This window comes from Passer montanus, unplaced genomic scaffold (assembly GCF_014805655.1).
Source record: "Passer montanus isolate IOZ18808 unplaced genomic scaffold, ASM1480565v1 scaffold26, whole genome shotgun sequence".
NCBI classification, from domain to species: Eukaryota; Metazoa; Chordata; class Aves; order Passeriformes; family Passeridae; genus Passer; species Passer montanus.
In genome coordinates, this window is record NW_024367261.1 from 3172098 (window position 1) to 3184044 (window position 11947).

Here is an 11947-nt window from a genome sequence, read left to right on the forward strand (position 1 = left end):
TGTTTTTTCTGCCTTATCCCTTGAAACCTTTGGGTTTTATTTTAGCAACTAACCAAACAACAAACCCCCCAAAAATCAAGCCACCTCCCCACTCTGCTTTTTTTGATCTTTCTAAGACTGGTTGTAGACTCTGTTTTTCCTAAAATAAGTGTCTTGGTGAAGTAGGAGGTTCTTATTTTGGAAATGAAGATGTATAGGAGAAGGAAGTGAGAATATGCTGCATCCCTTACTGCTTCTGTTAAGTAAAATGCATTGTATCCTGGGTTATTTTATTTAATAATCAGACATTAAAAGAAGATTTTAAAGAAAAATCTGAAATATCTTGAGAGAAGAAACTGTTCTGCTGTTGTTCTACTCTTCTTACTTTTAAAGACAGGCTACTAAAGGAGTGCAGCAAAATGTCTTGGTGTTATGTGACTTGAGCACCTGGATCTTTTCACCTTAGAAAGTTGGATTTGTATGTGGTGGTTTGTGTTGGGGGCTAATATAAGTGAGAACAATCAGTGAAGGGCAACTGGTGTCGAGTGCATGTGAAACATGTGTTTGCTTTTCTATTTTGTTGCTGATCCCAAAGATCCCCTTTGGGGTCTGTTCCAGTGGGATGAATGAAGGTGCCATTGTATAAGTTTGCCCCAAGTTCCACCAAAAGCTGTTTCAACTGGTACTGTGGGCACTTGTGTTCTGTCAGGGGTCTCCTGTGGCCTTGGCTCTGTGTAATTAAAATACACAAACTTTATCAAATACAAGCAGTGTTACATCGTGCTTGGGTTTTACTTAGATGAACATTTTTTATCCATGATCACACTGGAAGTTGGCAGTGTGAATATGCTGGGTTTTATGTTAAATATTGCTGTGTTCTTCATGTCGACCAGAAGCTCTTATGCTTTGATCATCTGTGGGTGTTAATAATCACAGTGTTATCTCTGAAAGCTGGATGGAAGGGAGACACTTTGGCACTGCTTCACGGTGCCTGGCAGAAGGCTCTCATCTGGTCTAGGGCTAATGTTCATGTGTAGCAGTGTTGGACTCCACTTCAGGCAAAGGAATTATTTTCACAAAGGGGGACACTGCAATCAAGTACATCTTGGGCTTTGTTTTCCGTCTGTTTCTATTCATGGGGCTTTTCAGTTTCCATAGCAGGAAATGAATAGCACAAATGTTCCTTTAACTTTGGTGGCTGAGGGACTCCAGTATGTAGGGAAAGATGGGATAGGGCCATAATGTGGCCACTCTGGTCACTGTCCAAGTATTGAACACATAACCTACTGTTTGTGGTTTACCTGCCTCTGCTGGGTTTGTGTCACTGCCACTGTGACTCGTCCCATATGCTGGCAGTGTACTTGAACTAAGAAGGCTAAGATGTGGGATCTGTGGCCTGAGAGGTACTTGCCTGTGAATCTTTCTCCCTGGATCTGGGTGTGCTGAGCAATTCAAGCAGCTGACTTGTGTCCACAGTCTATTAAAACATTCAGCCTTCTATGCTGGTAACAGTGAAGTTTCAAGATGAGGAGTTACATGTAACCTATGTCTTCCTCGGAACACTATGAAGGAGAATACCTTGCTGTATGTCATGTCAATTTCCTCTCCTCCGCACTAGAGTATTTTAACTTTTTTTGGGGGGAGTCTAAAGCCTTCTGGCAGCAAATTTGTTTGTTCACAAGTAACACAGGCTGTGGTTCAAAGCAAGTTTTGCTACAACTGTGTGCCAAGTTGAACCACTGGGGCTGTGTCAACACTGAATTTTTATTAAAGCCAATCTTTAACTTCTTAGCACAGTACCCTGTCCTTCTTACTTAAGGACTTAATCAGGAGCCTTCTTTGTGAGAACTTCTTGCTTATTTTTGGTTAATTGCTGTTCCTGTGGCAAATGAGTGTTTTGATGCCAGATGATCAGCTGTTGGACTTTAACCTGTTTAAAATTGTTAGGCAACTTGCCTGCCATGGTGGAATGCATCAAAATATGTCCCTGCCCACCACTTATTTCCAACGTCGGTGGTCTCAGTTTTTAGAAATATAAAGAGTTGCTCCTCTCAGGTTCTGGAAAGACCCTGCTTTGAGAAGATCCTCAGGAGAAGCAGGACATGCTGCCTGGAGGGCTGAGCTTGGTGCAAGGTGCAGGTGTCTGCAAGGCGTAGGCAGAGGATGTGCTTAGCTTGGACACGCCAGGTCTGCATCATCTCTGCAGTGATGGTAATCCCCTAAAGCCCTCTCGTGTTGGTGGCTGGCTGGTACCACAGCTGCTGTGACTTCTGATCCTGGCACGTCTTGATTTTTGGTTTTCCAAGAACAGAACCAGTCTGATCAACCTCTGGTGTCAGTGGGTTGGGTACACGTTGGCACACCCGAACCAGCATGAGTACTACAGCCACGTGTGGAAATCCTCATCTTTCCTTCAGGCCAGCAGAGAGGCCATGCCACGGCTGGGAGCTGTGAATTTCACTGCGTGACTCTGATTTGCAAGTCTTACTGGATTTCTTTGTTAGCCTCTTTATTTTCCAGAATTATAGAATCACGGAATGGCTTGGGCTGGAAGAGACCCTAAAGGTCGTCTGGTTCCAGCCCTCCCTGACATGGGCAGGGACACCTGCCATGAGACGAGGTTGCTGAAAGCACCATCCAACCCAACATTTTCAAGGATGGGGCATTGACAGCTACTCTGGGCAAAATCACGAGGTTCACTTAACAACTGTGGCACTGAAGTACTAGCAGTGACACTTTTTGCAGCCTTAGTTTTACATTTTTCCTAAAGATTCACATACTGAGAGTAGACTTGGTTTTGCTTTTCTTTGTCCCTGCTTCCAGGATGTCCTCACGTTTCTCCTGGGCCCTCAAGGGATGTCATGGATAGTGGAAAACGCTTATCCCTGAACCGGACACTGTAGATTCAGTCTGAAATACTAAATCAAGAAATGGATACATCCTGGAGGCTTTTAGTATCCAGTTTGGGTGGGAAGGGCTTGTGTCACCACTAGATGGCATGGGCCGCCAGGCTTTGGGGACGGGCCCTCCTGGCAGGACCGATACTGCTGAACTCCTTTGCCGGTGTTGTTGCTTTATTTATTTATATATATTTCTTAATTAATAACAATTCTGCTGTTAGTTAGGGGATTTGGGAAGTACAAGGGCAACTGCTTGTAGGTATTGAGCCTGGTTCTTGTTTGGCCGTATACTGCATGCCAAAAAGCCTGTGGGAATGCATGGAGCCTTGAGTCTGGGAGCACTGGTGCATTGCTTTACTTTGTAAAGGAAAGTAACCTCTAAACTATCTGCTTCAGGAAGAGAGGTCTCAAAAATACCAAGAGTGGTCTGCTTTTCTTACCTCTCACCGTGCTTGAAGAAGAAGAAAAAAGAAAGTCTACAAAACACACCACAGCAGCACTTAGGATTATAAACATACTGTACCAGTGTCTACAGCAGCTTAGGAAAAGTATTGCTTTTGTGGGGTTTTTCCCAGTCTGATGGCAAGGGCAAGCTGCCTGCTATCCAGATCTCTTCAAAACCAGTTCTTGATGTTGCATCCTTATTCTTCTCACAATTGAGATGTGATGTGACGTTCCATCCCATCAAAGCTGGTCTAAATCCTGCTAGTTACTGAGCAAGTAAAACAAGTGCTTACAATCGGCTTACTTTAAAACCTTCTCCCAAAATCTACTATTAGTATTAGTCCAATAGTAGCCTACCATTAATATAAAATATAATATTAATAGCACAATATTAATATTAAACCTGGGGACAGAAAGTCTGTGTAACATTTTCCTTGCATTAAAGACCAAAATTCTTGAGAAAAGCTAGGGGATAGAGATCTGGTGGGAGCCTTGTTGAGTTATGCTGCTGCTGACTCCGTATTCATGCTAAGGGAGGAGGAAGCACTTTGCTGCACAGGGCTTTGGAGAAACCTATTTTCCCTTTCTTGAGTCCCTCGTTCATTACTCAAGACTTTCAGTGAGTCCCACTGGCAAATCTAGCATTTACATTTAGAGGGTGGCTGGCATTAAAAAAAACAAAACAAACAAACTTTCTTTTTTTTCCGGTCTGTGTGGCTTGCCAGGGAAATTCAGGCTTATTCCAGCTGTGCAGGTGTGTGCCTGAGGAGTCTTCATCTGCTGTTTGGGTCTGAAGAAGGACTGCTGCTCTTGTGTTAGTGATCTCTAGTGCTTGTGAGACTCCGCAAGTCAAAACTGAGATGAAACGCTGGGATTAAAAATTGGGCTGTTTATAACACCAAAGCAGGGCTGAGGCTCTTACACCACTCCTCTGCCTGGCAGCTCCCTGGGGAGCACAAATGCCACTGGAAAGCAGGTGCTTGCCAGTGCTCTGGACAACTGCAGCTGTGGCCACCCACCCATCCTGTGGGAGCTTGGAGAGGAGGAAGAAGCCTCTGCCCTGTTGCCAGCAGGAGGAAGAGCTGAAGCAACCTTTTGTATGTGTGGTGTTTAAGGCTAAAAATGACAGGGCTTTTCTTTTTCTCTTGGCCAGACTCCAGCTCGAGGCTGACTAGCCAGAAAATACTTCAGTCACACTGTATTTTCTCCATTCTCCATGACCCTTGCTCTCAGTTCATGTTAGGGGAGATGTGCTTGTCATCAAGACTGCCAGGACTGGCAGGTGCTTCAGAAATACTTGTGATGGAGAGCAGAGTGAGCCTGTCCTAGGGAAAGGAAGAAAGTGTGCTAGGATGAGGGGAGTGTGGAGGGTTCAGTGCATGCTTCCCACTCAGGAAACACAGCACAACAGACTAAGGACACCATCTCAAGGTACAGGTATGTGACAGGAGCAGTATCTTTTCTAGGATGGCCAAGCACTTCAGTGGTGGCTGCAGCACTAAGTTTCTTGGGATGTCTCACATGTGGATAAACACTTCACACAGTAGGTAATGAAAACCTGCAATCTGCTGCCACAGAATGTCACAAAGATAAGGTTGTAAACCTGCAGATACCAACTAATTAATACTTCCATGGGCAAATCCCAAGTTTATAGGATAATGAGAGGTGTAGTCAGTACTATGTTTCCTAACATCCAATATCCAATGATTGTGAACACCAGCTTGTGAATGTACCCTGAACAGACCTACCTGCCCCTTCAGAAATAGAATATGGGGCTGTGTGCTCCATGGCCTGACCCACCTGGTAAGTTCTTACTTTCTTAAATGTTGTCAGGCTGATAGCTAGAAATGCTTAGAGAACAAAACCAATAGAATACCATGCACATTTTCTCAACTAAAAATGTCTTCAAAGCTGAGAATGAAGAAAACCTTTCCTTTGTTTCACAAATATCTGTTGTATTTACTGCTCTGAACAGTCAGTAAGAAGCCAGAACTCAGTGCAGCACATGGGAGGAGATGGCAGCCTTTCCTGCCTGGGATGCCCTGCATACTGAGCAGGACCAGCAGAGATCAGAGCTGGGCTCTGCCTTTGGGCTTTGAGCTGCAGCCAGCAGGCATGAGATTGTCCCACCTTCCTGTAGCTGATTTCACCTGTGTAGGGGAGCTTTGAAGAGCTAATTAGTTCCTACTTGTGCAAAAGGTATTATTTATTCCTTACCTAAAGTGCAAGGACTAGAGAAAAATCAGGCTTGGAGGACTTGCTTCTGTGTACATGGAGAGAGCTTTAAAAATAGATACCAGCTGGTGATGAAGCCACAGCTGTGGCTTTTGTGTGTGTAAGGATTGTGTCTTCATCACTGAGCCTGTGGAAAAGCAGCATTGCTGAGGAACAGAGCATGCTTAAATGGCCTCCTAGCTGCTTGTCACACAATGTCCTCCTGGGAAGTCATGGATGCATTCATGTGGGAAACACTGAATTTCACTTTTCTCCTTGATTGGTTTTTTCGTAGGATGAGAAACTGAGCAATGATCACAGGGCATGGAGATTTTTTGCTCTGTTGCCTTGCCTGGAAGTAGAGGTTGGCATTTTCTTCTTCACTTATTACTTGTGAATAACTTAGATGGATCAGATAAGTTGCTCCAAAGATTTTGGTTTGTTGTAGAAGAGATGCCACAGGCTTCTGTTTCTGCCTATTATGGGAATTTTAGCATAAAAACTTAACTGTAGCAGAGCCCCTCTGATAAGCAGAAAATCTGAAATATATGAATTATGGGATTCATAAATCCATATTAAGTATATGAATTATGGGATTTCCCTCCATGCTGGAACAGCCTGAGGCAGAATCACTTGCTGGAAAACCGGTCAACTGCAGGGCTCTGGATCATATGGCAATACTGGTATCCTGTGCTGGCCTCCAGGTGGGTGCTTTTGTTTTACCCAATAATGTGTTGTTTGTTTGTGGGACAGAAGTAGCTTAGGAGTATCTTGACACCTCTATATGGTTAACAGCTAATGAGCACAGTGCCTAAATACATGACTCTTTATTTGTGTGCTGCTAGCTGCCACTGCAGGTCACTGCATAAGCAGTGCCTGGCTGACACAGCATCGGGAATAAGATCTTTAGAAGGTCTTTTTTTCTTTTTCTCCTTGAGAGGAAAATAAAAATGTAAAATCTCTTTCAGCTGGATCTACACACTCACCATGTAAGGTACTTAGTGTTTGCAGTTGTGTCATCCTCTTTCCCATATGAGGAGAAAAACAGACAAAAAGGGATGAGCCATATGTGCTGGTAGTGGAGAAGCATTCAGAGTAAAAGAAAAAAGATTTTCACAAGCCTTCTCTAACTAGAAGAAGAAAGCAAATTCACTTTGTCAGAAAATAATTTTGAAACCAACATTTCAAAACTAAGGGTTGTTCTATTGTTTGACTCTCCTTTAGCCTCTTTTGGTGATTCAGCCCTTTCTGTGCCAAAGCCACTTAACCTGGCATCTGGTGCATGCTCTCCCTGGAAATGAGTGTCTGAAACTGCAGGTTACACTTTTCAGCAGGGCAGAGATATAGGCAGATTACTTATGGAGGGGAGCTGAACCTCACCTATCAACCACCCCTGTGACCTTAAGGAAATCTGCCTTATTTTCCTCTTCTCCTGTGTTTCTCTGCTCTGGTACAAGGAAGAACAACCTAACCCAGGTATCCTCCAGGCTGGGAGTTCCTAAGGAAGGAGCTCTGTAACCACCTGGATTTTGCACTGTTACAAGCACAGAGCTGGCAAGAAAACTTCAGGGACAGTGGAGGCACAGAGCTGTGAGTTACTTGTCCAACTTTTCCCCCATGTGGCGCAGAGCATGTTTTAGTTGATGAGCCTTTAGAGCCAGGGCTAATTGCAAAGCCTGAAGGCTGTCTGAGGGCAGGAGGACGTGGCAGGACGGGGGGTACTCAGCTTGGATGTGGGTTTTGACATTTGCTGGCTTAGGCTCCAGGGGTGCCCTGACTTGATGAACTCTCAGGACAAGTGCTTTGATGGTACGAATACCAGATTTAGGCTTGGTGAGCTGGGGGGAGTCCACGAGTTTCTACAATGTTTTAGTGTTTAGCTTGTGACTTGAGCTCGTCTGTGGCCCCATCAACTTTCAGGAGGCAGGTCTCCAGGTAGTATTTATCATCCTCAAAATTTATGAATGTATAATGTGGTCATTTGCACGTGAGGCTTGTCTTGGCTGCCCTTGAAGACCTAAGATGCAATCAATCATTGGGGCCTGTTGAGGATTTGTCTCATCCTAAAGTAGATTTAATCATATAGATTGGACTCTAACCAGCTTAAAGGGGACTCTGATGATATTTCTCACAGGCATATGTCTTTAGATAAGCAGCATGAATTGCATCTGAGGTGTCTCATACTGAGAGTACATACAGGTTAATCCAAATTGAGGCATTTCTGAACATCACCACCCATGGAGAGAAAAGGAGGGAGTGAGGAAGAAACTTTCTTATTTGTGTGTCTTGTTGTCCTCAGCAGTTCTACTTCTTGGATGGAACCAATGTTTCTGTGTAATGCCTGTATTTAAGGGACCTGTGGATATCCACCTTCTCAGGAGCAAAGGCAGCTCCACCTGCTGCTGTTTCAGGGTGGAATGAGGTGTCCTGTGCAGTGCAGCCCTGCTCTGGCAATGTCCATTTGGGCATTGCATCAATTCCCATGAAAGTGATGCAGGTTTCCATCAGGGCTGATGTGCTTATTCCTTTAGTACATCTGTGAGTGGACAAATGAAAGCTGTGTCTAGAGCAACGAGGCCTGAAAACCAACTGCAGGTCAAGCACTGCAGAATGCACATGCTCATTCATCAAAAATTAATTTGTCTTTGAAATGCCTCATGAAGAAAAGCCAGGTAAATTAACTTCTCCCCTTCTGGAATGAAAGCTAATTACAGGTACCTGTTTCTAGCTCAAGTCATCTCCTGAGATAAAAGGCTTTTGGGTGGGCTGGTCCCAACATCCTTCATAAAAACAAAGCACAGGGTGAAAAAACAGCAAAAGTCTATTTTTTCTTTTTCATGTTCATGGCCGCTCACCCGTGGGGCTTTTTCTCTTTGTGCTTGACTGGGAATAAAGAACTTGAATCACTGTGTAGCAAAATGCTCTGGGGCCCTCTAACTGCACAAAAGGTTGTAAGATTTACTTCGATTCCTTTCTGTGAGAAAATTTAAAGCTAGAACAGGCTTTTTTCTTTGTCTTTTCTTATTCTCTGCACTCCTCCAGATTTTTCTGCTTGTCCTTGACAGTAACCTTCATTTAACCACATCTATGTTCATATAAATAGCAGATGCTTCTGGGACATTGTTATTGTGCTTTCCTGGTTGGCAATCGTTTGAGCAGCCCTGGCTGCAGTGTTGAGCAAGATAAAGCTGGCTAAGTAGGAAGCTGTGAAGGGCCTCTTGAATTTAGTTTCCTGCAGCTTTACATCCAGAGAAGAGCCCTGATCACTTTTTCTGTAATTAAGGGAAATTACACAGAAGGAGAAAAAAATTCCTCGTGATTTCAGCGGACAACTCCCCCAGCCCAGCAGCAGGGTTTTTACATCCCTCCCGTGGCTGACAGCACCCGATGCTCCGTGGGTGCAAGCCTGCACAGAACCAGGGAATTGTGATTTTTGCCTGGCCTTATGGAATGTATAACCCTCTGGGAGCCTGCTGTGGGCGGGGGCGGCAGCTGCTGCTGCTCCTGCTGCAAAGGCAGTGCAGAGCAGATGAGCTGAGCTTCATGGATCTCCTGGAGACCTGAGGCTTCCTGCACCCTGCTCCTGCCAGTCAGCCTGGCACGTGGAATTGCTGTGTGTACAGAACATATCCTTTCCCTTGGTGTTCAGCAGAGAAAAAAGAACCCCTGTCAGGGCAGTGGTGTGGTGCTGAGCCCATTGCAGCTGCAGCAGCGCTCCTTAGGCACTGGTTTCCCAGGCACTGGGCTTCTCCTTCGGCAGGGACTGGGAGGACTCATGGAGATGTAGAGGCCAATAGCCACAAGGTGAATTCCTGTGAGGAGCATTGACTTGGTGGATTTTGCTTGTGGGGGCTAGGGCCAGAAGTTAAATCCAGGGAGGTGCAGAAAGAAGAAAGCAAACTGCAGCTCAATTGTGGGTTGAACCAAGCCTGATGGTGTCTGCTGAAAAGACAGAACTGAAGCACAAGCTGCTGTGAGGAGCTTACTATTGCAAATTAAACCCCAGGAGAGATGGGAAAGTGATCTGCTCAGCACTGGCTCTCCCTCTGAGCATTCCAGATTCCCCTGTTCAGCAGTCCACAGCATCTGAGAGCAAAGGCTGTTTCTGCAGAGACAAGGGTTTATCAAGAGGCACAAAGAGCTTTTGCCCATGGGATGGGCAACTACTGATTTTCTGCTGCTTTGAGAGCTAAAGAGGAGGCCTCTACAGTGTGCATGCCCAGACTGTGCCCTGGAATTTTGACCTGAAAGGACCTTGTTGGTCCTTTGCTCTAGGAAGCCACCCCCCAAGTGGTCCTAGCCACTGACCTGGAAGGCGGGGGCATGAAGATCACCCTGATCTGAACCCAGCAGCTTCCCAGGAGCTCAAGTCAATGCCCGGGGGAGTTGTTTCTTCCAAGGTTAGGCAGCTGACTGGCTATTTTATACCCTGCATAATTCACTGGCACTGAAGGCAAAATATTTGGGTTTTGAATAGAGAATGATGTACTTGGGTTTCCGAAATGAATCCAACAGCCAGCAATATGTCCAGCATGGTCAGGCCTTGCTCATGATGTGAACTCCGTTCCAAATTTAGCTCTAATTTAATCAAAGTAAAATTGTCTCTGGGCAGTACATCAGAGAGAAAATGAAGTAGTACAAGTTACTGAGAGCCTGTGCTACTCCTCATGCAACCTCCCAAGAAGTTCCTGCTCTCTGTGAAGTCAACTGGCTTATTATAGGGCCGGATTAGATATTTTTCCTGCTGCTGTTCACTTTTTGCAGGTACTCTCAAGCCATGGCTTCAATGCCCTCTTCAAGTCAGAAGAATTTCTGTGAAGGACTTTGCAGCACTAATACAACTGTAGCTTTGCTGTGATGTTGAAAAGCCACACAGCTATATCCAGGCTTTTAGACAGAGAAAGCTGCTGTCATGGGTGGAATTTGGGTGCAAGTAACAAAAATAAATTATTTTATAAAAGACCCCAAGTCTACATTATCTAGACAGTCCATATCTGAGATAGGAAAACCTCCTAGCAGTAAAAGGGCTCAGCTGAGTTAAGAAAGATACGCACATGCAGCTTTTGAAACTGCCAGTGTAACAGGCTAAGATGAAATGAAGAGGCTTATTTTAGAGTAGGGAGAAATGCTTTGTGTTGTCTTCTGGGACTGGCACGACCCTCGCTTTGCCCTAGAAATATTTCTGTCTAAATGTCTACATGTTGACTAAAGCTGTGGACATTGTGAGAGGAGAAATGGTAAGGGAAGATTAAGAATTACCTTTGGAGAAAATCCCATGAGTTTCTAAAGCCTTTAGGCTGAGATTGAGGCATGTTAAGGTAGAGCAGGCAGCCTGGAAGTTCCATAAGGAAAAGCTGAATTTGGATCTGAAAAGTTACAGATGCTTGGCTTGTAGGCAGAGGGAAGATGTCACTGGTGTGACAACACTCTGAAGAGCTGGTGACAGGTGTGGGAGGGACACTTCTGAAATGCAGCCCAGATGTTTGTGTCAGAGAGTGCCAAAAGCTCCAGGGCCTAGAAGTTATGGGGGATGTGAAGATGCTGGGGTGTACTCTGGCATCAGGTGATGGTGTGGGAAGTGGGTGTCCTTCACCCATACTGCCTGTGCTGGGGCTCTGCTGGGGCTGCAGCACTGCATCGCTGAGGAAAAGGCAGGAGCTGCACAACCCTGGCTCGCAAGAAATGGCAGAGGTAGCAGCAGGGGGTTGTGCAGTATGAATTATGGCTTGTGTGAATTGGCAACTTCTCTAAAATCTGCCCATTTCAAGGATGGCTTTTGCCTGTTCTTTTTCTCCCTTGCTCATCATGCTGGAAGAGGAAAGGAAGTGTTTTTCTAATAAACATGAAACGGTAATTACTTAATGTACGCAATGAAGAGCCATGCATTTGTGTTCATTTGAGTGTTCTGCATTTGCCACTACTGTGAGGCAGGCTTTTTTCCACACTGGCCATGAGACAGTCATTTCACACTGGCCATCATCTTGGTTGCCGCACAACAGCAGTTTCTTGACAACTGCATGGGCACATTGTGGCTTGAGGGAGGGGAACAAAGAGGCTCTGGTTTCTATTCTGAGCTATTTTGTTTGTCCAGTCCCTTCTTTGTTGTTAGTTGACCTTTTTACATTTTGCAGGGAAGCAAAATGGAGCACTGTGGAAGAGTACTCCACAGAACAACCCTGTATCCCCAGCTGTCCCCTTGCAAGGACATGGTGAGCCAAACCAAGCACTTTGCTCTCAAGGTTTTCATTGCTCTTATGCTTTCTGGCAGAGATGTCTTTCATTAGCAGCCAAAAGCTGGCGCAAGGACAGTACCAGCCCTGGGTTTTCTCTCTCCTTGCACCCCTGGGTGTTTGACAGGAGGTTGGGCAGTGAGTGCCTTGGCAGCAGTGAAATGTGAAAATAACTTCAGG